Source organism: Mytilus galloprovincialis, chromosome 1, assembly GCF_965363235.1.
Source record: "Mytilus galloprovincialis chromosome 1, xbMytGall1.hap1.1, whole genome shotgun sequence".
Lineage (NCBI taxonomy): Eukaryota > Metazoa > Mollusca > Bivalvia > Mytilida > Mytilidae > Mytilus > Mytilus galloprovincialis.
The window spans coordinates 126,983,490-127,010,043 of NC_134838.1; the positions used below are offsets into that span (position 1 = coordinate 126,983,490).

Below are 26,554 nucleotides of genomic sequence, written 5' to 3' on the forward strand. Positions count from 1 at the left end.
CTTCCAAAACAAAGGGCAAACACACACAAAAATCAATATAAAATACTGAACGAAACGTTGCAAGGGGGGAAAAAGCCACATGCACTAGGGAAATATGCCTGTATTTTCTAATTTCATTTTTGTTTTTATATTTAACTTGTTTTGGTTATTGGCAATTTTAGTAAAATTTAGAGGTTGAGTCAAAAACGGCCCTTGTCATCATGTAAAATATCCTACAAATTATACTAAGTATTTGATAAAGATGATAAATAAAGGCAACAGTAGTATACCGCTGTTCAAAACTCATAAATCTATGGACAAAAACAAAATCGGGGTAACAAACTAAAACTGAGGGAAAGGCATTAGATATTAGAGGAGAACAACGACACAACATTAAAATGTAACACACACAGCAACGGACTAAGCATTAGACAAAATCCGATGAGAATAACCAATATAACATCAAAACCAAATACATGAATTTGGGATAGAAAAGTACCGTGACACGTCTTATAGTAATGTGAATTCACACTCAAATATAGGAGAAAACAAACGACACAACGGAAACACAACGTAAAAATGATAAGTAAGATTTTAAGAAATTAGCATGAGGATTTCTGAAGAGTTTTCTCAAAAAAATTATTGTAGATTCATTTGTTGTCGCATCTTTATCAACTTGGTACCAATAGAAAAAGAATTGTTTTCGGCTAATTTGTTTTCTTGGTTATATTTCTGTCGTCGAGCGATTTTATTTTTCTTATGATATAAACACGAGTAATATTTTACTACTGTTTATAAATTCTATACGTGTTCATATCAAGCAAGTGAAAACAAAAACAAAAACAATGACAAATAAGACAAATATACTCTATACAATCATGTGTCTTAACGTAGCTGGTTTGTATAAGTCGAACAATACATGTTTTCAAAATAATTTAAAAAAAAATGTGTTCTTATATAAAATGTATAGCAAAAGAGAGAAGTCGCAAATCTTTCTACCATGCAGTAGGTGTAATTAGCACAGTCATACAGAGAGAGTTTTTTTCATTTGTGGTCAGTTTTTTCTTAAGATGTTCAGTACCAAGTCCAGAATTTGGCAGTTGTAAACAAATAGTTAATTTACTATGTGTGTTCAAGTTTTTGTCGCAATTCGGTGCTATTGTTGTTCTTTTGTTTTCCTCTTATAGTAGATGTGTTTCCTTGGTTTTGCTTTGTAACCCAGATTTGTTTTTTCTCAATCTATCTACGACTTTTGAACACCGGTATACTCTGTTACCTTTATGCAGGTAGCTATAAAACCAAGCTGAATCTACCATTTTCTACATAAGAAAATGCCTGTACCAAGTGAAGGAATATGACAGTTGTTTTCCATGCGTTTGAGAGTTTGATTTTGCCATTTGATAAGGGACTTTCGTTTTGAATTTGTTTTCCGTGGAGTTTGTATTTTTATTTTTTATGACATGTAGACATGTAGAAAAATCACATGAAATGGAATTAAAAGACACAATCTAGTTGCGTTTAACTTTAATAGCCGGGATATCAAAAGAAGGTTATATAAAATACTAAATAACAAAATAAAATAATAGTATTTACAAATGATCATCCTTAGAATCACATTTCGTTCGATTGAAAAAACGAAATAGTCGGAGTATGTCTATACAGTAAATTCATCATTAAAATGGTGTATGCCAGACGCGCGATTCCCATACAAAAGACTTATAAGTTCCTCGATTCAAAAGAGGTTAAAAGGCTATTAGCGTAGGAAGGTGAAGAGTACTGAGGACCCAAAAAATCTAAATGGGTTTTGCAAAATAAAGCGAAGGTAATCTCTTCCGGGGGTTAATGAATCCTTAGTTTTACTAAAATAAAATTAAAGTTTTATAAACAGTTAGTTTTCAATTGTGAATATATCAATGATATTTCATAGCAACATATAAGTGCTGATTTCTTGGCTGGTGATAACATCGGGGAGAAAGCCTCCATCAGCAGTGGCATCAAACCAATAGTTGTAAATGAACTCATTATAAATACCAGGATTACAATTTTATACGTAAGACGCGCGTTTTGTTTACAAAAGAATGAAGTGACGCTCCAGTCAGTGTTTTAAAAGGCCAAATTAAAGTACGAAGTGAAGTTGAAAAACTTGGCTCTAGTAGTAGTTGCAACATCCCGAGCAAAATTATATGAGTTTTCATCATTATTTAAGCACGTACAGCGACACATATTTTCTTACTTTTATTATTTAGTCTCTGGTGAACAATTGTCTCATTGGCAATCATACCACGCCTCCCTTTTTTTATAATTTTCATCTATAATATAATAGTAATAATACCAAATTCAAAAATTATCTAATTATGTGTATTTCACTGATATTGGTGTTCTTTTCAAACCAAACAAAAAAATCAAAAGGATTGTATGACAAGACTGTCAGAGATTCAAATTTGTAAATTCTTCGACTTTCGTTGAAAGTTGACCAGTCTATGATGTATATCAATGTTTTTACTTTAATTGAAGATTGCAATTTGGGATTTTTTTAAAATGCATATATGGATATAGTTTGTCAGTCACATGTACACATAAATGGTCGACCGTTGGATTTTAGTACGGAATGTCAGCTTTGTGGAACTATCTTCAGCACGGAATTTAATATTCAATATTTGAGAAAATTTGCATACAAAAGCTTTATACATATACATTTGATATATATATATATATAGATTGCCTAACAATGTAATTTTAACACACTATTTAGTATGTAAATATAAGAATGTTTAAAATATTTACAAAATGATGAAAATAAACGCAATATTTCGCTAGACCAACTAGCTTTATCAAGCGTGCATCTATCCAGGTGAAATCGGATGTAGATGATAAGAAACTTTTGCAGCTCAACGTCTATGTTGCACTGAACTGCCTTTTAAAGAAACTTTTGCAGCTCAACGTCTATGTTGCACTGAACTGCCTTTTAAATAAGAAAATTTTAAAAGGCAGTTCAGTGCAACATAGACGTTGAGCTGCAAAAGTTTCTTATCATCTACATCCGATTTCACCTTGATAGATGCACGCTTGATAAAGCTAGTTGGTCTAGCGAAATATTGCATCATTTTGTAAATATTTTAAACATTCTTATATTTACATACTAAATAGTGTGTTAAAATTACATTGTTTGGCAATCTATAATTTTATTTGTGTAATTGAATTAATCTCTGTACTGATTAATCCACACTCCCATAGATTTGTATGTCATGTGCTGCTATTTATAGGCACTTATATATATATATTATAACGTGCCCGTTCCAATAAGGACGAAGACGGTCATGATTTTATTCCCATCAAAAATGAAACATGATTTCTTGAATTCAAAGTTACCCGTTATATTGTCATTGTATTGAAATGTATAAAAATAGTGTTTTCTCAGGATAAGCTTCTCCCTTCTTATTTGGTTTTTATAATATTAAGTATTCCCAACATTTAATATCACCCAGACATATAACAAACACAGTATGTTATCCTCTTGTACTACTGTATTAGTATTTGAATCAGTAGGACAGCTAAATATGTCAAAGTATATTTTCGGTTTTTTTTTCGATAAATATAGTTGAAAATAAGAGAAAGCAACTAAAATGCAATACATGCAACATTATAGTCTAGAATAATTACTAGTTGGGTATACATTTACAATTAATTCTCCATAGGCCGTAATGGTAACGTTTTCCTCCGTTGCTCAGTCCATATCGTTTACTTGAACATGTATGATGGCTCATATCGAAGCTGATACATTTATACATGTCTGGTTAAATTTTCGGGGTGGCAAGTGAGATTACTTTTTTCGCAAATTGATGGACCCCGGAAGATGGTGAAAAATGTCAGTCTCCTCATGAAATAATCCCAAAATTCTGATCATAAAATTCAATAAAAAAATTGTCCTTTCTAATAATTTATTTCAGGTCAAATCTACATCTTTCTTTTCTCATCACACCAGCTCTATAAAACAGTTCTTATTGTTCATTTATGTCCATTTTTAAAATCACAGCATCCACAATTGTATGGCGGACTAATATTTTTTTTAATTACGTCATCTGAGTTCCTCATCTCAAGGTCTATTAGGGATCCTGACCCATATTGAAATTCATACTTCTGATTTTTCCAAATATTTTTATGTGATCTTCATCGGTATAACATTCTGAATAAATCTGTGTATTTTTGTCCATTTCTGAAAAAAAATAAAGTTGTTTTAGCACTATAAGGCAATGACACTTTCGTCGCTATATTTATTTATTTTGAATACAATGTGTTTGTATAATTAATTTCTTCCAGAATACCTTCACTAGTCAAAACAAGGACAAAACTTCTGATTATAACCTTTAATTACAATACACAGACCCTGTTAAAGCATTCTATAAAATTTTCTTGTGCCTTAAAGTGCATTTTGACAGAGAAATTATGCAAAAATGAAGATTTTATAAAAAAAACCAACACCAAAATAATTATTCTTACTAGTGGAAATCTGGTATTTAAAACTGTGGAAAGCACTCTTAACTATTTGGAAAGTCATCTTTATCATATAATTAGAGTGCAATATAGTGCAAATTTTCAAAACTTGTCCTTTCATATAATTCTATTTGAGAAAAAATGTTTTTAACATGTATTTCAGTGAAAACCTTTTATTAGTGAGAAATCCACATGAGGTTTTAAAGGAAACATTGTGACATCACATGTATTATGGCGTCATTAAATAACGACAGATCAAAATAGAGCTAAATATAGTTTGCAGTGTTACGTGAGAAACAGTTGCCGCAAGATTTAACTCGAAATATTGAGTCGAAACGATCTGTAACTAAGCCTTTTCATTTAATACCAAGACCATAGCAACAGTGTTCATATTTGCATATTTTTAACATACCGACTGTAATTTCAATTGCATAAATACCATAAATAAACAATTTAGAGCTTGCCTAATAAAGCAAAATGCTTACCAGTTATTCAGGACTTTTTAAAACCTCTAGTTTGCCATCTCAGGTTAAAAAGTAATGATATGTCTGGAACTGAAATAAGACAAAAAAATTACTCAGGCTGTGTTATCATTTGATTTAAATACATAAGTACTATTGAGAGAGAAAAATCTAATTCTTGAAAGTTTAATCACAAAGAAAGACAAATGCTTCTCCCTTGTGGCTTAGTCACCTTCATTTAAACCTTTTATTTTAGAAGCAATGGGTAGTAGCTAACTAGCTTAATAGTTGAATAGGTGCAGAAATATTGTTTTCAAAACGTTTGACCCTCCCCCTTTTTCACTGAGAAATGACAATATCTATTGTTTTGCTCAAGCGCATTAAAAATATTAGTTCATGATTTTCTTAAAACATGTACATGTTTTTTTCTGGTTTTTTTGCATATGATATCTACTGACCAGGGGTCAAATCATTGGATAAAAGCACATGCGATGATGTATGAAGTGTGTTATCTCCCTTGCCCTTGATTATCAGGTATTCCTGTAGACCGAAGTGATAATTACATAACAAAGACTATATTGTGTCATGTTTACTTACAATTTAATAATATTTAAAAGTTGTTTCTTGCCTTTTTCAATATAGTAAACAAATTCCTTTCGGATCTCTCGGAAGTAAACAAAGTGATGATTGTGCCTAAAAAAAGTGTTCAGCCCCGTGCCAGTAATGCATTTTAAAAGCAAAGTTTCATTGAGTTTTTGCTGATCTTTATCAATAATATTTATCTTAAACCATTTATAATAACTAGGTATAAATAAAAAACTACTAACCATCATTTTCGGTGGTGTACAAGGTGAAATCATCCATAAATCATCCTGAAAACTTCTGGAATTAAGCTTCTAATTTGGGTATACATTTACAATTAATTCTCCATAGGCCGTAATGGTAACGTTTTCCTCCGTTGCTCAGTCCATATCGTTTACTTGAACATGTATGATGGCTCATATCGAAGCTGATACATTTATACATGTCTGGTTAAATTTTCGGGGTGGCAAGTGAGATTACTTTTTTCGCAAATTGATGGACCCCGGAAGATGGTGAAAAATGTCAGTCTCCTCATGAAATAATCCCAAAATTCTGATCATAAAATTCAATAAAAAAATTGTCCTTTCTAATAATTTATTTCAGGTCAAATCTACATCTTTCTTTTCTCATCACACCAGCTCTATAAAACAGTTCTTATTGTTCATTTATGTCCATTTTTAAAATCACAGCATCCACAATTGTATGGCGGACTAATATTTTTTTTAATTACGTCATCTGAGTTCCTCATCTCAAGGTCTATTAGGGATCCTGACCCATATTGAAATTCATACTTCTGATTTTTCCAAATATTTTTATGTGATCTTCATCGGTATAACATTCTGAATAAATCTGTGTATTTTTGTCCATTTCTGAAAAAAAATAAAGTTGTTTTAGCACTATAAGGCAATGACACTTTCGTCGCTATATTTATTTATTTTGAATACAATGTGTTTGTATAATTAATTTCTTCCAGAATACCTTCACTAGTCAAAACAAGGACAAAACTTCTGATTATAACCTTTAATTACAATACACAGACCCTGTTAAAGCATTCTATAAAATTTTCTTGTGCCTTAAAGTGCATTTTGACAGAGAAATTATGCAAAAATGAAGATTTTATAAAAAAAACCAACACCAAAATAATTATTCTTACTAGTGGAAATCTGGTATTTAAAACTGTGGAAAGCACTCTTAACTATTTGGAAAGTCATCTTTATCATATAATTAGAGTGCAATATAGTGCAAATTTTCAAAACTTGTCCTTTCATATAATTCTATTTGAGAAAAAATGTTTTTAACATGTATTTCAGTGAAAACCTTTTATTAGTGAGAAATCCACATGAGGTTTTAAAGGAAACATTGTGACATCACATGTATTATGGCGTCATTAAATAACGACAGATCAAAATAGAGCTAAATATAGTTTGCAGTGTTACGTGAGAAACAGTTGCCGCAAGATTTAACTCGAAATATTGAGTCGAAACGATCTGTAACTAAGCCTTTTCATTTAATACCAAGACCATAGCAACAGTGTTCATATTTGCATATTTTTAACATACCGACTGTAATTTCAATTGCATAAATACCATAAATAAACAATTTAGAGCTTGCCTAATAAAGCAAAATGCTTACCAGTTATTCAGGACTTTTTAAAACCTCTAGTTTGCCATCTCAGGTTAAAAAGTAATGATATGTCTGGAACTGAAATAAGACAAAAAAATTACTCAGGCTGTGTTATCATTTGATTTAAATACATAAGTACTATTGAGAGAGAAAAATCTAATTCTTGAAAGTTTAATCACAAAGAAAGACAAATGCTTCTCCCTTGTGGCTTAGTCACCTTCATTTAAACCTTTTATTTTAGAAGCAATGGGTAGTAGCTAACTAGCTTAATAGTTGAATAGGTGCAGAAATATTGTTTTCAAAACGTTTGACCCTCCCCCTTTTTCACTGAGAAATGACAATATCTATTGTTTTGCTCAAGCGCATTAAAAATATTAGTTCATGATTTTCTTAAAACATGTACATGTTTTTTTCTGGTTTTTTTGCATATGATATCTACTGACCAGGGGTCAAATCATTGGATAAAAGCACATGCGATGATGTATGAAGTGTGTTATCTCCCTTGCCCTTGATTATCAGGTATTCCTGTAGACCGAAGTGATAATTACATAACAAAGACTATATTGTGTCATGTTTACTTACAATTTAATAATATTTAAAAGTTGTTTCTTGCCTTTTTCAATATAGTAAACAAATTCCTTTCGGATCTCTCGGAAGTAAACAAAGTGATGATTGTGCCTAAAAAAAGTGTTCAGCCCTGTGCCAGTAATGCATTTTAAAAGCAAAGTTTCATTGAGTTTTTGCTGATCTTTATCAATAATATTTATCTTAAACCATTTATAATAACTAGGTATAAATAAAAAACTACTAACCATCATTTTCGGTGGTGTACAAGGTGAAATCATCCATAAATCATCCTGAAAACTTCTGGAATTAAGCTTCTAATTTGGGTATACATTTACAATTAATTCTCCATAGGCCGTAATGGTAACGTTTTCCTCCGTTGCTCAGTCCATATCGTTTACTTGAACATGTATGATGGCTCATATCGAAGCTGATACATTTATACATGTCTGGTTAAATTTTCGGGGTGGCAAGTGAGATTACTTTTTTCGCAAATTGATGGACCCCGGAAGATGGTGAAAAATGTCAGTCTCCTCATGAAATAATCCCAAAATTCTGATCATAAAATTCAATAAAAAAATTGTCCTTTCTAATAATTTATTTCAGGTCAAATCTACATCTTTCTTTTCTCATCACACCAGCTCTATAAAACAGTTCTTATTGTTCATTTATGTCCATTTTTAAAATCACAGCATCCACAATTGTATGGCGGACTAATATTTTTTTTAATTACGTCATCTGAGTTCCTCATCTCAAGGTCTATTAGGGATCCTGACCCATATTGAAATTCATACTTCTGATTTTTCCAAATATTTTTATGTGATCTTCATCGGTATAACATTCTGAATAAATCTGTGTATTTTTGTCCATTTCTGAAAAAAAATAAAGTTGTTTTAGCACTATAAGGCAATGACACTTTCGTCGCTATATTTATTTATTTTGAATACAATGTGTTTGTATAATTAATTTCTTCCAGAATACCTTCACTAGTCAAAACAAGGACAAAACTTCTGATTATAACCTTTAATTACAATACACAGACCCTGTTAAAGCATTCTATAAAATTTTCTTGTGCCTTAAAGTGCATTTTGACAGAGAAATTATGCAAAAATGAAGATTTTATAAAAAAAACCAACACCAAAATAATTATTCTTACTAGTGGAAATCTGGTATTTAAAACTGTGGAAAGCACTCTTAACTATTTGGAAAGTCATCTTTATCATATAATTAGAGTGCAATATAGTGCAAATTTTCAAAACTTGTCCTTTCATATAATTCTATTTGAGAAAAAATGTTTTTAACATGTATTTCAGTGAAAACCTTTTATTAGTGAGAAATCCACATGAGGTTTTAAAGGAAACATTGTGACATCACATGTATTATGGCGTCATTAAATAACGACAGATCAAAATAGAGCTAAATATAGTTTGCAGTGTTACGTGAGAAACAGTTGCCGCAAGATTTAACTCGAAATATTGAGTCGAAACGATCTGTAACTAAGCCTTTTCATTTAATACCAAGACCATAGCAACAGTGTTCATATTTGCATATTTTTAACATACCGACTGTAATTTCAATTGCATAAATACCATAAATAAACAATTTAGAGCTTGCCTAATAAAGCAAAATGCTTACCAGTTATTCAGGACTTTTTAAAACCTCTAGTTTGCCATCTCAGGTTAAAAAGTAATGATATGTCTGGAACTGAAATAAGACAAAAAAATTACTCAGGCTGTGTTATCATTTGATTTAAATACATAAGTACTATTGAGAGAGAAAAATCTAATTCTTGAAAGTTTAATCACAAAGAAAGACAAATGCTTCTCCCTTGTGGCTTAGTCACCTTCATTTAAACCTTTTATTTTAGAAGCAATGGGTAGTAGCTAACTAGCTTAATAGTTGAATAGGTGCAGAAATATTGTTTTCAAAACGTTTGACCCTCCCCCTTTTTCACTGAGAAATGACAATATCTATTGTTTTGCTCAAGCGCATTAAAAATATTAGTTCATGATTTTCTTAAAACATGTACATGTTTTTTTCTGGTTTTTTTGCATATGATATCTACTGACCAGGGGTCAAATCATTGGATAAAAGCACATGCGATGATGTATGAAGTGTGTTATCTCCCTTGCCCTTGATTATCAGGTATTCCTGTAGACCGAAGTGATAATTACATAACAAAGACTATATTGTGTCATGTTTACTTACAATTTAATAATATTTAAAAGTTGTTTCTTGCCTTTTTCAATATAGTAAACAAATTCCTTTCGGATCTCTCGGAAGTAAACAAAGTGATGATTGTGCCTAAAAAAAGTGTTCAGCCCCGTGCCAGTAATGCATTTTAAAAGCAAAGTTTCATTGAGTTTTTGCTGATCTTTATCAATAATATTTATCTTAAACCATTTATAATAACTAGGTATAAATAAAAAACTACTAACCATCATTTTCGGTGGTGTACAAGGTGAAATCATCCATAAATCATCCTGAAAACTTCTGGAATTAAGCTTCTAATTTGGGTATACATTTACAATTAATTCTCCATAGGCCGTAATGGTAACGTTTTCCTCCGTTGCTCAGTCCATATCGTTTACTTGAACATGTATGATGGCTCATATCGAAGCTGATACATTTATACATGTCTGGTTAAATTTTCGGGGTGGCAAGTGAGATTACTTTTTTCGCAAATTGATGGACCCCGGAAGATGGTGAAAAATGTCAGTCTCCTCATGAAATAATCCCAAAATTCTGATCATAAAATTCAATAAAAAAATTGTCCTTTCTAATAATTTATTTCAGGTCAAATCTACATCTTTCTTTTCTCATCACACCAGCTCTATAAAACAGTTCTTATTGTTCATTTATGTCCATTTTTAAAATCACAGCATCCACAATTGTATGGCGGACTAATATTTTTTTTAATTACGTCATCTGAGTTCCTCATCTCAAGGTCTATTAGGGATCCTGACCCATATTGAAATTCATACTTCTGATTTTTCCAAATATTTTTATGTGATCTTCATCGGTATAACATTCTGAATAAATCTGTGTATTTTTGTCCATTTCTGAAAAAAAATAAAGTTGTTTTAGCACTATAAGGCAATGACACTTTCGTCGCTATATTTATTTATTTTGAATACAATGTGTTTGTATAATTAATTTCTTCCAGAATACCTTCACTAGTCAAAACAAGGACAAAACTTCTGATTATAACCTTTAATTACAATACACAGACCCTGTTAAAGCATTCTATAAAATTTTCTTGTGCCTTAAAGTGCATTTTGACAGAGAAATTATGCAAAAATGAAGATTTTATAAAAAAAACCAACACCAAAATAATTATTCTTACTAGTGGAAATCTGGTATTTAAAACTGTGGAAAGCACTCTTAACTATTTGGAAAGTCATCTTTATCATATAATTAGAGTGCAATATAGTGCAAATTTTCAAAACTTGTCCTTTCATATAATTCTATTTGAGAAAAAATGTTTTTAACATGTATTTCAGTGAAAACCTTTTATTAGTGAGAAATCCACATGAGGTTTTAAAGGAAACATTGTGACATCACATGTATTATGGCGTCATTAAATAACGACAGATCAAAATAGAGCTAAATATAGTTTGCAGTGTTACGTGAGAAACAGTTGCCGCAAGATTTAACTCGAAATATTGAGTCGAAACGATCTGTAACTAAGCCTTTTCATTTAATACCAAGACCATAGCAACAGTGTTCATATTTGCATATTTTTAACATACCGACTGTAATTTCAATTGCATAAATACCATAAATAAACAATTTAGAGCTTGCCTAATAAAGCAAAATGCTTACCAGTTATTCAGGACTTTTTAAAACCTCTAGTTTGCCATCTCAGGTTAAAAAGTAATGATATGTCTGGAACTGAAATAAGACAAAAAAATTACTCAGGCTGTGTTATCATTTGATTTAAATACATAAGTACTATTGAGAGAGAAAAATCTAATTCTTGAAAGTTTAATCACAAAGAAAGACAAATGCTTCTCCCTTGTGGCTTAGTCACCTTCATTTAAACCTTTTATTTTAGAAGCAATGGGTAGTAGCTAACTAGCTTAATAGTTGAATAGGTGCAGAAATATTGTTTTCAAAACGTTTGACCCTCCCCCTTTTTCACTGAGAAATGACAATATCTATTGTTTTGCTCAAGCGCATTAAAAATATTAGTTCATGATTTTCTTAAAACATGTACATGTTTTTTTCTGGTTTTTTTGCATATGATATCTACTGACCAGGGGTCAAATCATTGGATAAAAGCACATGCGATGATGTATGAAGTGTGTTATCTCCCTTGCCCTTGATTATCAGGTATTCCTGTAGACCGAAGTGATAATTACATAACAAAGACTATATTGTGTCATGTTTACTTACAATTTAATAATATTTAAAAGTTGTTTCTTGCCTTTTTCAATATAGTAAACAAATTCCTTTCGGATCTCTCGGAAGTAAACAAAGTGATGATTGTGCCTAAAAAAAGTGTTCAGCCCCGTGCCAGTAATGCATTTTAAAAGCAAAGTTTCATTGAGTTTTTGCTGATCTTTATCAATAATATTTATCTTAAACCATTTATAATAACTAGGTATAAATAAAAAACTACTAACCATCATTTTCGGTGGTGTACAAGGTGAAATCATCCATAAATCATCCTGAAAACTTCTGGAATTAAGCTTCTAATTTGGGTATACATTTACAATTAATTCTCCATAGGCCGTAATGGTAACGTTTTCCTCCGTTGCTCAGTCCATATCGTTTACTTGAACATGTATGATGGCTCATATCGAAGCTGATACATTTATACATGTCTGGTTAAATTTTCGGGGTGGCAAGTGAGATTACTTTTTTCGCAAATTGATGGACCCCGGAAGATGGTGAAAAATGTCAGTCTCCTCATGAAATAATCCCAAAATTCTGATCATAAAATTCAATAAAAAAATTGTCCTTTCTAATAATTTATTTCAGGTCAAATCTACATCTTTCTTTTCTCATCACACCAGCTCTATAAAACAGTTCTTATTGTTCATTTATGTCCATTTTTAAAATCACAGCATCCACAATTGTATGGCGGACTAATATTTTTTTTAATTACGTCATCTGAGTTCCTCATCTCAAGGTCTATTAGGGATCCTGACCCATATTGAAATTCATACTTCTGATTTTTCCAAATATTTTTATGTGATCTTCATCGGTATAACATTCTGAATAAATCTGTGTATTTTTGTCCATTTCTGAAAAAAAATAAAGTTGTTTTAGCACTATAAGGCAATGACACTTTCGTCGCTATATTTATTTATTTTGAATACAATGTGTTTGTATAATTAATTTCTTCCAGAATACCTTCACTAGTCAAAACAAGGACAAAACTTCTGATTATAACCTTTAATTACAATACACAGACCCTGTTAAAGCATTCTATAAAATTTTCTTGTGCCTTAAAGTGCATTTTGACAGAGAAATTATGCAAAAATGAAGATTTTATAAAAAAAACCAACACCAAAATAATTATTCTTACTAGTGGAAATCTGGTATTTAAAACTGTGGAAAGCACTCTTAACTATTTGGAAAGTCATCTTTATCATATAATTAGAGTGCAATATAGTGCAAATTTTCAAAACTTGTCCTTTCATATAATTCTATTTGAGAAAAAATGTTTTTAACATGTATTTCAGTGAAAACCTTTTATTAGTGAGAAATCCACATGAGGTTTTAAAGGAAACATTGTGACATCACATGTATTATGGCGTCATTAAATAACGACAGATCAAAATAGAGCTAAATATAGTTTGCAGTGTTACGTGAGAAACAGTTGCCGCAAGATTTAACTCGAAATATTGAGTCGAAACGATCTGTAACTAAGCCTTTTCATTTAATACCAAGACCATAGCAACAGTGTTCATATTTGCATATTTTTAACATACCGACTGTAATTTCAATTGCATAAATACCATAAATAAACAATTTAGAGCTTGCCTAATAAAGCAAAATGCTTACCAGTTATTCAGGACTTTTTAAAACCTCTAGTTTGCCATCTCAGGTTAAAAAGTAATGATATGTCTGGAACTGAAATAAGACAAAAAAATTACTCAGGCTGTGTTATCATTTGATTTAAATACATAAGTACTATTGAGAGAGAAAAATCTAATTCTTGAAAGTTTAATCACAAAGAAAGACAAATGCTTCTCCCTTGTGGCTTAGTCACCTTCATTTAAACCTTTTATTTTAGAAGCAATGGGTAGTAGCTAACTAGCTTAATAGTTGAATAGGTGCAGAAATATTGTTTTCAAAACGTTTGACCCTCCCCCTTTTTCACTGAGAAATGACAATATCTATTGTTTTGCTCAAGCGCATTAAAAATATTAGTTCATGATTTTCTTAAAACATGTACATGTTTTTTTCTGGTTTTTTTGCATATGATATCTACTGACCAGGGGTCAAATCATTGGATAAAAGCACATGCGATGATGTATGAAGTGTGTTATCTCCCTTGCCCTTGATTATCAGGTATTCCTGTAGACCGAAGTGATAATTACATAACAAAGACTATATTGTGTCATGTTTACTTACAATTTAATAATATTTAAAAGTTGTTTCTTGCCTTTTTCAATATAGTAAACAAATTCCTTTCGGATCTCTCGGAAGTAAACAAAGTGATGATTGTGCCTAAAAAAAGTGTTCAGCCCCGTGCCAGTAATGCATTTTAAAAGCAAAGTTTCATTGAGTTTTTGCTGATCTTTATCAATAATATTTATCTTAAACCATTTATAATAACTAGGTATAAATAAAAAACTACTAACCATCATTTTCGGTGGTGTACAAGGTGAAATCATCCATAAATCATCCTGAAAACTTCTGGAATTAAGCTTCTAATTTGGGTATACATTTACAATTAATTCTCCATAGGCCGTAATGGTAACGTTTTCCTCCGTTGCTCAGTCCATATCGTTTACTTGAACATGTATGATGGCTCATATCGAAGCTGATACATTTATACATGTCTGGTTAAATTTTCGGGGTGGCAAGTGAGATTACTTTTTTCGCAAATTGATGGACCCCGGAAGATGGTGAAAAATGTCAGTCTCCTCATGAAATAATCCCAAAATTCTGATCATAAAATTCAATAAAAAAATTGTCCTTTCTAATAATTTATTTCAGGTCAAATCTACATCTTTCTTTTCTCATCACACCAGCTCTATAAAACAGTTCTTATTGTTCATTTATGTCCATTTTTAAAATCACAGCATCCACAATTGTATGGCGGACTAATATTTTTTTTAATTACGTCATCTGAGTTCCTCATCTCAAGGTCTATTAGGGATCCTGACCCATATTGAAATTCATACTTCTGATTTTTCCAAATATTTTTATGTGATCTTCATCGGTATAACATTCTGAATAAATCTGTGTATTTTTGTCCATTTCTGAAAAAAAATAAAGTTGTTTTAGCACTATAAGGCAATGACACTTTCGTCGCTATATTTATTTATTTTGAATACAATGTGTTTGTATAATTAATTTCTTCCAGAATACCTTCACTAGTCAAAACAAGGACAAAACTTCTGATTATAACCTTTAATTACAATACACAGACCCTGTTAAAGCATTCTATAAAATTTTCTTGTGCCTTAAAGTGCATTTTGACAGAGAAATTATGCAAAAATGAAGATTTTATAAAAAAAACCAACACCAAAATAATTATTCTTACTAGTGGAAATCTGGTATTTAAAACTGTGGAAAGCACTCTTAACTATTTGGAAAGTCATCTTTATCATATAATTAGAGTGCAATATAGTGCAAATTTTCAAAACTTGTCCTTTCATATAATTCTATTTGAGAAAAAATGTTTTTAACATGTATTTCAGTGAAAACCTTTTATTAGTGAGAAATCCACATGAGGTTTTAAAGGAAACATTGTGACATCACATGTATTATGGCGTCATTAAATAACGACAGATCAAAATAGAGCTAAATATAGTTTGCAGTGTTACGTGAGAAACAGTTGCCGCAAGATTTAACTCGAAATATTGAGTCGAAACGATCTGTAACTAAGCCTTTTCATTTAATACCAAGACCATAGCAACAGTGTTCATATTTGCATATTTTTAACATACCGACTGTAATTTCAATTGCATAAATACCATAAATAAACAATTTAGAGCTTGCCTAATAAAGCAAAATGCTTACCAGTTATTCAGGACTTTTTAAAACCTCTAGTTTGCCATCTCAGGTTAAAAAGTAATGATATGTCTGGAACTGAAATAAGACAAAAAAATTACTCAGGCTGTGTTATCATTTGATTTAAATACATAAGTACTATTGAGAGAGAAAAATCTAATTCTTGAAAGTTTAATCACAAAGAAAGACAAATGCTTCTCCCTTGTGGCTTAGTCACCTTCATTTAAACCTTTTATTTTAGAAGCAATGGGTAGTAGCTAACTAGCTTAATAGTTGAATAGGTGCAGAAATATTGTTTTCAAAACGTTTGACCCTCCCCCTTTTTCACTGAGAAATGACAATATCTATTGTTTTGCTCAAGCGCATTAAAAATATTAGTTCATGATTTTCTTAAAACATGTACATGTTTTTTTCTGGTTTTTTTGCATATGATATCTACTGACCAGGGGTCAAATCATTGGATAAAAGCACATGCGATGATGTATGAAGTGTGTTATCTCCCTTGCCCTTGATTATCAGGTATTCCTGTAGACCGAAGTGATAATTACATAACAAAGACTATATTGTGTCATGTTTACTTACAATTTAATAATATTTAAAAGTTGTTTCTTGCCTTTTTCAATATAGTAAACAAATTCCTTTCGGATCTCTCGGAAGTAAACAAAGTGATGATTGTGCCTAAAAAAAGTGTTCAGCCCCGTGCCAGTAATGCATTTTAAAAGCAAAGTTTCATTGAGTTTTTGCTGATCTTTATCAATAATATTTATCTTAAACCATTTATAATAACTAGGTATAAATAAAAAACTACTAACCATCATTTTCGGTGGTGTACAAGGTGAAATCATCCATAAATCATCCTGAAAACTTCTGGAATTAAGCTTCTAATTTGGGTATACATTTACAATTAATTCTCCATAGGCCGTAATGGTAACGTTTTCCTCCGTTGCTCAGTCCATATCGTTTACTTGAACATGTATGATGGCTCATATCGAAGCTGATACATTTATACATGTCTGGTTAAATTTTCGGGGTGGCAAGTGAGATTACTTTTTTCGCAAATTGATGGACCCCGGAAGATGGTGAAAAATGTCAGTCTCCTCATGAAATAATCCCAAAATTCTGATCATAAAATTCAATAAAAAAATTGTCCTTTCTAATAATTTATTTCAGGTCAAATCTACATCTTTCTTTTCTCATCACACCAGCTCTATAAAACAGTTCTTATTGTTCATTTATGTCCATTTTTAAAATCACAGCATCCACAATTGTATGGCGGACTAATATTTTTTTTAATTACGTCATCTGAGTTCCTCATCTCAAGGTCTATTAGGGATCCTGACCCATATTGAAATTCATACTTCTGATTTTTCCAAATATTTTTATGTGATCTTCATCGGTATAACATTCTGAATAAATCTGTGTATTTTTGTCCATTTCTGAAAAAAAATAAAGTTGTTTTAGCACTATAAGGCAATGACACTTTCGTCGCTATATTTATTTATTTTGAATACAATGTGTTTGTATAATTAATTTCTTCCAGAATACCTTCACTAGTCAAAACAAGGACAAAACTTCTGATTATAACCTTTAATTACAATACACAGACCCTGTTAAAGCATTCTATAAAATTTTCTTGTGCCTTAAAGTGCATTTTGACAGAGAAATTATGCAAAAATGAAGATTTTATAAAAAAAACCAACACCAAAATAATTATTCTTACTAGTGGAAATCTGGTATTTAAAACTGTGGAAAGCACTCTTAACTATTTGGAAAGTCATCTTTATCATATAATTAGAGTGCAATATAGTGCAAATTTTCAAAACTTGTCCTTTCATATAATTCTATTTGAGAAAAAATGTTTTTAACATGTATTTCAGTGAAAACCTTTTATTAGTGAGAAATCCACATGAGGTTTTAAAGGAAACATTGTGACATCACATGTATTATGGCGTCATTAAATAACGACAGATCAAAATAGAGCTAAATATAGTTTGCAGTGTTACGTGAGAAACAGTTGCCGCAAGATTTAACTCGAAATATTGAGTCGAAACGATCTGTAACTAAGCCTTTTCATTTAATACCAAGACCATAGCAACAGTGTTCATATTTGCATATTTTTAACATACCGACTGTAATTTCAATTGCATAAATACCATAAATAAACAATTTAGAGCTTGCCTAATAAAGCAAAATGCTTACCAGTTATTCAGGACTTTTTAAAACCTCTAGTTTGCCATCTCAGGTTAAAAAGTAATGATATGTCTGGAACTGAAATAAGACAAAAAAATTACTCAGGCTGTGTTATCATTTGATTTAAATACATAAGTACTATTGAGAGAGAAAAATCTAATTCTTGAAAGTTTAATCACAAAGAAAGACAAATGCTTCTCCCTTGTGGCTTAGTCACCTTCATTTAAACCTTTTATTTTAGAAGCAATGGGTAGTAGCTAACTAGCTTAATAGTTGAATAGGTGCAGAAATATTGTTTTCAAAACGTTTGACCCTCCCCCTTTTTCACTGAGAAATGACAATATCTATTGTTTTGCTCAAGCGCATTAAAAATATTAGTTCATGATTTTCTTAAAACATGTACATGTTTTTTTCTGGTTTTTTTGCATATGATATCTACTGACCAGGGGTCAAATCATTGGATAAAAGCACATGCGATGATGTATGAAGTGTGTTATCTCCCTTGCCCTTGATTATCAGGTATTCCTGTAGACCGAAGTGATAATTACATAACAAAGACTATATTGTGTCATGTTTACTTACAATTTAATAATATTTAAAAGTTGTTTCTTGCCTTTTTCAATATAGTAAACAAATTCCTTTCGGATCTCTCGGAAGTAAACAAAGTGATGATTGTGCCTAAAAAAAGTGTTCAGCCCCGTGCCAGTAATGCATTTTAAAAGCAAAGTTTCATTGAGTTTTTGCTGATCTTTATCAATAATATTTATCTTAAACCATTTATAATAACTAGGTATAAATAAAAAACTACTAACCATCATTTTCGGTGGTGTACAAGGTGAAATCATCCATAAATCATCCTGAAAACTTCTGGAATTAAGCTTCTAATTTGGGTATACATTTACAATTAATTCTCCATAGGCCGTAATGGTAACGTTTTCCTCCGTTGCTCAGTCCATATCGTTTACTTGAACATGTATGATGGCTCATATCGAAGCTGATACATTTATACATGTCTGGTTAAATTTTCGGGGTGGCAAGTGAGATTACTTTTTTCGCAAATTGATGGACCCCGGAAGATGGTGAAAAATGTCAGTCTCCTCATGAAATAATCCCAAAATTCTGATCATAAAATTCAATAAAAAAATTGTCCTTTCTAATAATTTATTTCAGGTCAAATCTACATCTTTCTTTTCTCATCACACCAGCTCTATAAAACAGTTCTTATTGTTCATTTATGTCCATTTTTAAAATCACAGCATCCACAATTGTATGGCGGACTAATATTTTTTTTAATTACGTCATCTGAGTTCCTCATCTCAAGGTCTATTAGGGATCCTGACCCATATTGAAATTCATACTTCTGATTTTTCCAAATATTTTTATGTGATCTTCATCGGTATAACATTCTGAATAAATCTGTGTATTTTTGTCCATTTCTGAAAAAAAATAAAGTTGTTTTAGCACTATAAGGCAATGACACTTTCGTCGCTATATTTATTTATTTTGAATACAATGTGTTTGTATAATTAATTTCTTCCAGAATACCTTCACTAGTCAAAACAAGGACAAAACTTCTGATTATAACCTTTAATTACAATACACAGACCCTGTTAAAGCATTCTATAAAATTTTCTTGTGCCTTAAAGTGCATTTTGACAGAGAAATTATGCAAAAATGAAGATTTTATAAAAAAAACCAACACCAAAATAATTATTCTTACTAGTGGAAATCTGGTATTTAAAACTGTGGAAAGCACTCTTAACTATTTGGAAAGTCATCTTTATCATATAATTAGAGTGCAATATAGTGCAAATTTTCAAAACTTGTCCTTTCATATAATTCTATTTGAGAAAAAATGTTTTTAACATGTATTTCAGTGAAAACCTTTTATTAGTGAGAAATCCACATGAGGTTTTAAAGGAAACATTGTGACATCACATGTATTATGGCGTCATTAAATAACGACAGATCAAAATAGAGCTAAATATAGTTTGCAGTGTTACGTGAGAAACAGTTGCCGCAAGATTTAACTCGAAATATTGAGTCGAAACGATCTGTAACTAAGCCTTTTCATTTAATACCAAGACCATAGCAACAGTGTTCATATTTGCATATTTTTAACATACCGACTGTAATTTCAATTGCATAAATACCATAAATAAACAATTTAGAGCTTGCCTAATAAAGCAAAATGCTTACCAGTTATTCAGGACTTTTTAAAACCTCTAGTTTGCCATCTCAGGTTAAAAAGTAATGATATGTCTGGAACTGAAATAAGACAAAAAAATTACTCAGGCTGTGTTATCATTTGATTTAAATACATAAGTACTATTGAGAGAGAAAAATCTAATTCTTGAAAGTTTAATCACAAAGAAAGACAAATGCTTCTCCCTTGTGGCTTAGTCACCTTCATTTAAACCTTTTATTTTAGAAGCAATGGGTAGTAGCTAACTAGCTTAATAGTTGAATAGGTGCAGAAATATTGTTTTCAAAACGTTTGACCCTCCCCCTTTTTCACTGAGAAATGACAATATCTATTGTTTTGCTCAAGCGCATTAAAAATATTAGTTCATGATTTTCTTAAAACATGTACATGTTTTTTTCTGGTTTTTTTGCATATGATATCTACTGACCAGGGGTCAAATCATTGGATAAAAGCACATGCGATGATGTATGAAGTGTGTTATCTCCCTTGCCCTTGATTATCAGGTATTCCTGTAGACCGAAGTGATAATTACATAACAAAGACTATATTGTGTCATGTTTACTTACAATTTAATAATATTTAAAAGTTGTTTCTTGCCTTTTTCAATATAGTAAACAAATTCCTTTCGGATCTCTCGGAAGTAAACAAAGTGATGATTGTGCCTAAAAAAAGTGTTCAGCCCCGTGCCAGTAATGCATTTTAAAAGCAAAGTTTCATTGAGTTTTTGCTGATCTTTATCAATAATATTTATCTTAAACCATTTATAATAACTAGGTATAAATAAAAAACTACTAACCATCATTTTCGGTGGTGTACAAGGTGAAATCATCCATAAATCATCCTGAAAACTTCTGGAATTAAGCTTCTAATTTGGGTATACATTTACAATTAATTCTCCATAGGCCGTAATGGTAACGTTTTCCTCCGTTGCTCAGTCCATATCGTTTACTTGAACATGTATGATGGCTCATATCGAAGCTGATACATTTATACATGTCTGGTTAAATTTTCGGGGTGGCAAGTGAGATTACTTTTTTCGCAAATTGATGGACCCCGGAAGATGGTGAAAAATGTCAGTCTCCTCATGAAATAATCCCAAAATTCTGATCATAAAATTCAATAAAAAAATTGTCCTTTCTAATAATTTATTTCAGGTCAAATCTACATCTTTCTTTTCTCATCACACCAGCTCTATAAAACAGTTCTTATTGTTCATTTATGTCCATTTTTAAAATCACAGCATCCACAATTGTATGGCGGACTAATATTTTTTTTAATTACGTCATCTGAGTTCCTCATCTCAAGGTCTATTAGGGATCCTGACCCATATTGAAATTCATACTTCTGATTTTTCCAAATATTTTTATGTGATCTTCATCGGTATAACATTCTGAATAAATCTGTGTATTTTTGTCCATTTCTGAAAAAAAATAAAGTTGTTTTAGCACTATAAGGCAATGACACTTTCGTCGCTATATTTATTTATTTTGAATACAATGTGTTTGTATAATTAATTTCTTCCAGAATACCTTCACTAGTCAAAACAAGGACAAAACTTCTGATTATAACCTTTAATTACAATACACAGACCCTGTTAAAGCATTCTATAAAATTTTCTTGTGCCTTAAAGTGCATTTTGACAGAGAAATTATGCAAAAATGAAGATTTTATAAAAAAAACCAACACCAAAATAATTATTCTTACTAGTGGAAATCTGGTATTTAAAACTGTGGAAAGCACTCTTAACTATTTGGAAAGTCATCTTTATCATATAATTAGAGTGCAATATAGTGCAAATTTTCAAAACTTGTCCTTTCATATAATTCTATTTGAGAAAAAATGTTTTTAACATGTATTTCAGTGAAAACCTTTTATTAGTGAGAAATCCACATGAGGTTTTAAAGGAAACATTGTGACATCACATGTATTATGGCGTCATTAAATAACGACAGATCAAAATAGAGCTAAATATAGTTTGCAGTGTTACGTGAGAAACAGTTGCCGCAAGATTTAACTCGAAATATTGAGTCGAAACGATCTGTAACTAAGCCTTTTCATTTAATACCAAGACCATAGCAACAGTGTTCATATTTGCATATTTTTAACATACCGACTGTAATTTCAATTGCATAAATACCATAAATAAACAATTTAGAGCTTGCCTAATAAAGCAAAATGCTTACCAGTTATTCAGGACTTTTTAAAACCTCTAGTTTGCCATCTCAGGTTTCTGGAACTGAAATAAGACAAAAAAATTACTCAGGCTGTGTTATCATTTGATTTAAATACATAAGTACTATTGAGAGAGAAAAATCTAATTCTTGAAAGTTTAATCACAAAGAAAGACAAATGCTTCTCCCTTGTGGCTTAGTCACCTTCATTTAAACCTTTTATTTAGAAGCAATGGGTAGTAGCTAACTAGCTTAATAGTTGATAGGTGCAGAAATATTGTTTTCAAAACGTTTGACCTCCCCTTTTTCACTGAGAAATGACAATATCTATTGTTTTGCTCAAGCGCATTAAAAATATTAGTTCATGATTTTCTTAAAACATGTACATGTTTTTTCTGGTTTTTTTGCATATGATATCTACTGACCAGGGGTCAAATCATTGGATAAAAGCACATGCGATGATGTATGAAGTGTGTTATCTCCTTGCCCTTGATTATCAGGTATTCCTGTAGACCGAAGTGATAATTACATAACAAAGACTATATTGTGTCATGTTTACTTACAATTTAATAATATTTAAAAGTTGTTTCCTGCCTTTTTCAATATAGTAAACAAATTCCTTTCGGATCTCTCGGAAGTAAACAAAGTGATGATTGTGCCTAAAAAAAGTGTTCAGCCCCGTGCCAGTAATGCATTTTAAAAGCAAAGTTTCATTGAGTTTTTGCTGATCTTTATCAAAATATTTATCTTAAAACCATTTATAATAACTAGGTTATAAATAAAAACTACTAACCATCATTTTCGGTGGTGTACAAGGTGAAATCATCCATAAATCATCCTGAAAACTTCTGGAATTAAGCTTCTAATTTGGGTATACATTTACAATTAATTCTCCATAGGCCGTAATGGTAACGTTTCCTCCGTTGCTCAGTCCATATCGTTTACTTGAACATGTATGATGGCTCATATCGAAGCTGATACATTTATACATGTCTGGTTAAATTTTCGGGGTGGCAAGTGAGATTACTTTTTTCGCAAATTGATGGACCCCGGAAGATGGTGAAAATGTCAGTCTCCTCATGAAATAATCCCAAAATTCTGATCATAAAATTCAATAAAAAAATTGTCCTTTCTAATAATTTATTTCAGGTCAAATCTACATCTTTCTTTTCTCATCACACCAGCTCTATAAAACAGTTCTTATTGTTCATTTAATGTCCATTTTTAAAATCACAGCATCCACAATTGTATGGCGGACTAATATTTTTTTTAATTACGTCATCTGAGTTCCTCATCTCAAGGTCTATTAGGATCCTGACCCATATTGAAATTCATACTTCTGATTTTTCCAAATATTTTATGTGATCTTCATCGGTATAACATTCTGAATAAATCTGTGTATTTTTGTCCATTTCTGAAAAAAATAAAGTTGTTTAGCACTATAAGGCAATGACACTTTCGTCGCTATATTTATTTATTTTGAATACAATGTGTTTGTATAATTAATTTCTTCCAGATACCTTCACTAGTCAAAACAAGGACAAAACTTCTGATTATAACCTTTAATTACAATACACAGACCCTGTTAAAGCATCTATAAAATTTTCTTGTGCCTTAAAGTGCATTTTGACAGAGAAATTATGCAAAAATGAAGATTTTATAAAAAAACCAACACCAAAATAATTATTCTTACTAGTGGAAATCTGGTATTTAAAACTGTGAAAGCACTCTTAACTATTTGGAAAGTCATCTTTATCATATAATTAGAGTGCAATATAGTGCAAATTTCAAAACTTGTCCTTTCATATAATTCTATTTGAGAAAAAATGTTTTTAACATGTATTTCAGTGAAAACCTTTTATTAGTGAGAATCCACATGAGGTTTTAAAGGAAACATTGTGACATCACATGTATTATGGCGTCATTAAATAACGACAGATCAAAAATAGAGCTAAATATAGTTTGCAGGGTTACGTGAGAAACAGTTGCCGCAAGATTTAACTCGAAATATTGAGTCGAAACGATCTGTAACTAAGCCTTTTCATTTAATACCAAGACCATAGCAACAGTGTTCATATTTGCATATTTTTAACATACCGACTGTAATTTCAATGCATAAATACCATAAATAAACAATTTAGAGCTTGCCTAATAAAGCAAAATGCTTACCAGTTATTCAGGACTTTTTAAACCTCTAGTTTGCCATCTCAGGTTAAAAAGTAATGATATGTCTGGAACTGAAATAAGACAAATAAATTACTCAGGCTGTGTTATCATTTGATTTAAATACATAAGTACTATTGAGAGAGAAAAATCTAATTCTTGAAAGTTTAATCACAAAGAAAGACAAATGCTTCTCCCTTGTGGCTTAGTCACCTTCATTTAAACTTTTATTTTAGAAGCAATGGGTAGTAGCTAACTAGCTTAATAGTTGAATAGGTGCAGAAATATTGTTTTCAAAACGTTTGACCCTCCCCCTTTTTCACTGAGAAATGACAATATCTATTGTTTTGCTCAAGGCGCATTAAAAATATTAGTTCATGATTTTCTTAAAACATGTACATGTTTTTTTCTGTTTTTTTTGCATATGATATCTACTGACCAGGGGTCAAATCATTGGATAAAAGCACATGCGATGATGTATGAAGTGTGTTATCTCCCTTGCCTTGATTATCAGGTATTCCTGTAGACCGAAGTGATAATTACATAACAAAGACTATATTGTGTCATGTTTACTTACAATTTAATAATATTTAAAAGTTGTTTCTTTGCCTTTTTCAAATATAGTAAACAAATTCCTTTCGGATCTCTCGGAAGTAAACAAAGTGATGATTGTGCCTAAAAAAAGTGTTCAGCCCGTGCCAGTAATGCATTTTAAAAGCAAAGTTTCATTGAGTTTTTGCTGATCTTTATCAATAATATTTATCTTAAACCATTTATAATAACTAGGTATAAATAAAAACTACTAACCATCATTTTCGGTGGTGTACAAGGTGAAATCATCCATAAATCTCCTGAAAACTTCTGGAAATTAAGCTTCTAATTTGGGTATACATTTACAATTAATTCTCCATAGCCGTAATGGTAACGTTTTCCTCCGTTGCTCAGTCCATATCGTTTACTTGAACATGTATGATGGCTCATATCGAAGCCTGATACATTATACATGTCTGTTAAATTTTCGGGTGGCAAGTGAGATTACTTTTTCCGCAAATTGATGGACCCCGGAAGATGGTGAAAAATGTCAGTCTCCTCATGAAATAATCCCAAAATTCTGATCATAAAATTCAATAAAAAAATTGTCCTTTCTAATAATTTATTTCAGGTCAAATCTACATCTTTCTTTTCTCATCACACCAGCTCTATAAAACAGTTCTTATTGTTCATTTATGTCCATTTTTAAAATCACAGCATCCACAATTGTATGGCGGACTAATATTTTTTTTAATTACGTCATCTGAGTTCCTCATCTCAAGGTCTATTAGGGATCCTGACCCATATTGAAATTCATACTTCTGATTTTTCCAAATATTTTTATGTGATCTTCATCGGTATAACATTCTGAATAAATCTGTGTATTTTTGTCCATTTCTGACATTCTGAATAAATCTGTGTATTTTTGTCCATTTCTGAAAAAAAATAAAGTTGTTTTAGCACTATAAGGCAATGACACTTTCGTCGCTATATTTATTTATTTTGAATACAATGTGTTTGTATAATTAATTTCTTCCAGAATACCTTCACTAGTCAAAACAAGGACAAAACTTCTGATTATAACCTTTAATTACAATACACAGACCCTGTTAAAGCATTCTATAAAATTTTCTTGTGCCTTAAAGTGCATTTTGACAGAGAAATTATGCAAAAATGAAGATTTTATAAAAAAAACCAACACCAAAATAATTATTCTTACTAGTGGAAATCTGGTATTTAAAACTGTGGAAAGCACTCTTAACTATTTGGAAAGTCATCTTTATCATATAATTAGAGTGCAATATAGTGCAAATTTTCAAAACTTGTCCTTTCATATAATTCTATTTGAGAAAAAATGTTTTTAACATGTATTTCAGTGAAAACCTTTTATTAGTGAG

General features: G+C 30.9%; 1 long non-coding RNA gene across 4 annotated transcripts; it reads right to left on the reverse strand.

Moving 5' to 3' along the window:
• Positions 1-3,900: 3,900 nt before the first annotated feature.
• LOC143058233 (uncharacterized) lies at positions 3,901-25,483 on the reverse strand. Of its 4 annotated transcripts, none has more exons than XR_012972959.1 (20): positions 25,434-25,483; positions 24,656-24,700; positions 22,476-22,499; positions 21,089-21,712; positions 20,286-20,354; positions 18,899-19,522; positions 18,096-18,164; positions 16,709-17,332; positions 15,906-15,974; positions 14,519-15,142; positions 13,716-13,784; positions 12,329-12,952; positions 11,526-11,594; positions 10,139-10,762; positions 9,336-9,404; positions 7,949-8,572; positions 7,146-7,214; positions 5,759-6,382; positions 4,956-5,024; positions 3,901-4,192 (listed from the first exon to the last, which is right to left on the reverse strand). It is a non-coding gene; the product is annotated as an uncharacterized LOC143058233 (long non-coding RNA). The 4 variants fall into 4 exon arrangements; XR_012972960.1 differs by lacking the exon at positions 25,434-25,483 and adding an exon at positions 25,204-25,232; XR_012972963.1 differs by lacking the exons at positions 21,089-21,712; positions 22,476-22,499; positions 24,656-24,700; positions 25,434-25,483 and adding an exon at positions 20,859-21,075.
• Positions 25,484-26,554: the final 1,071 nt, after the last annotated feature.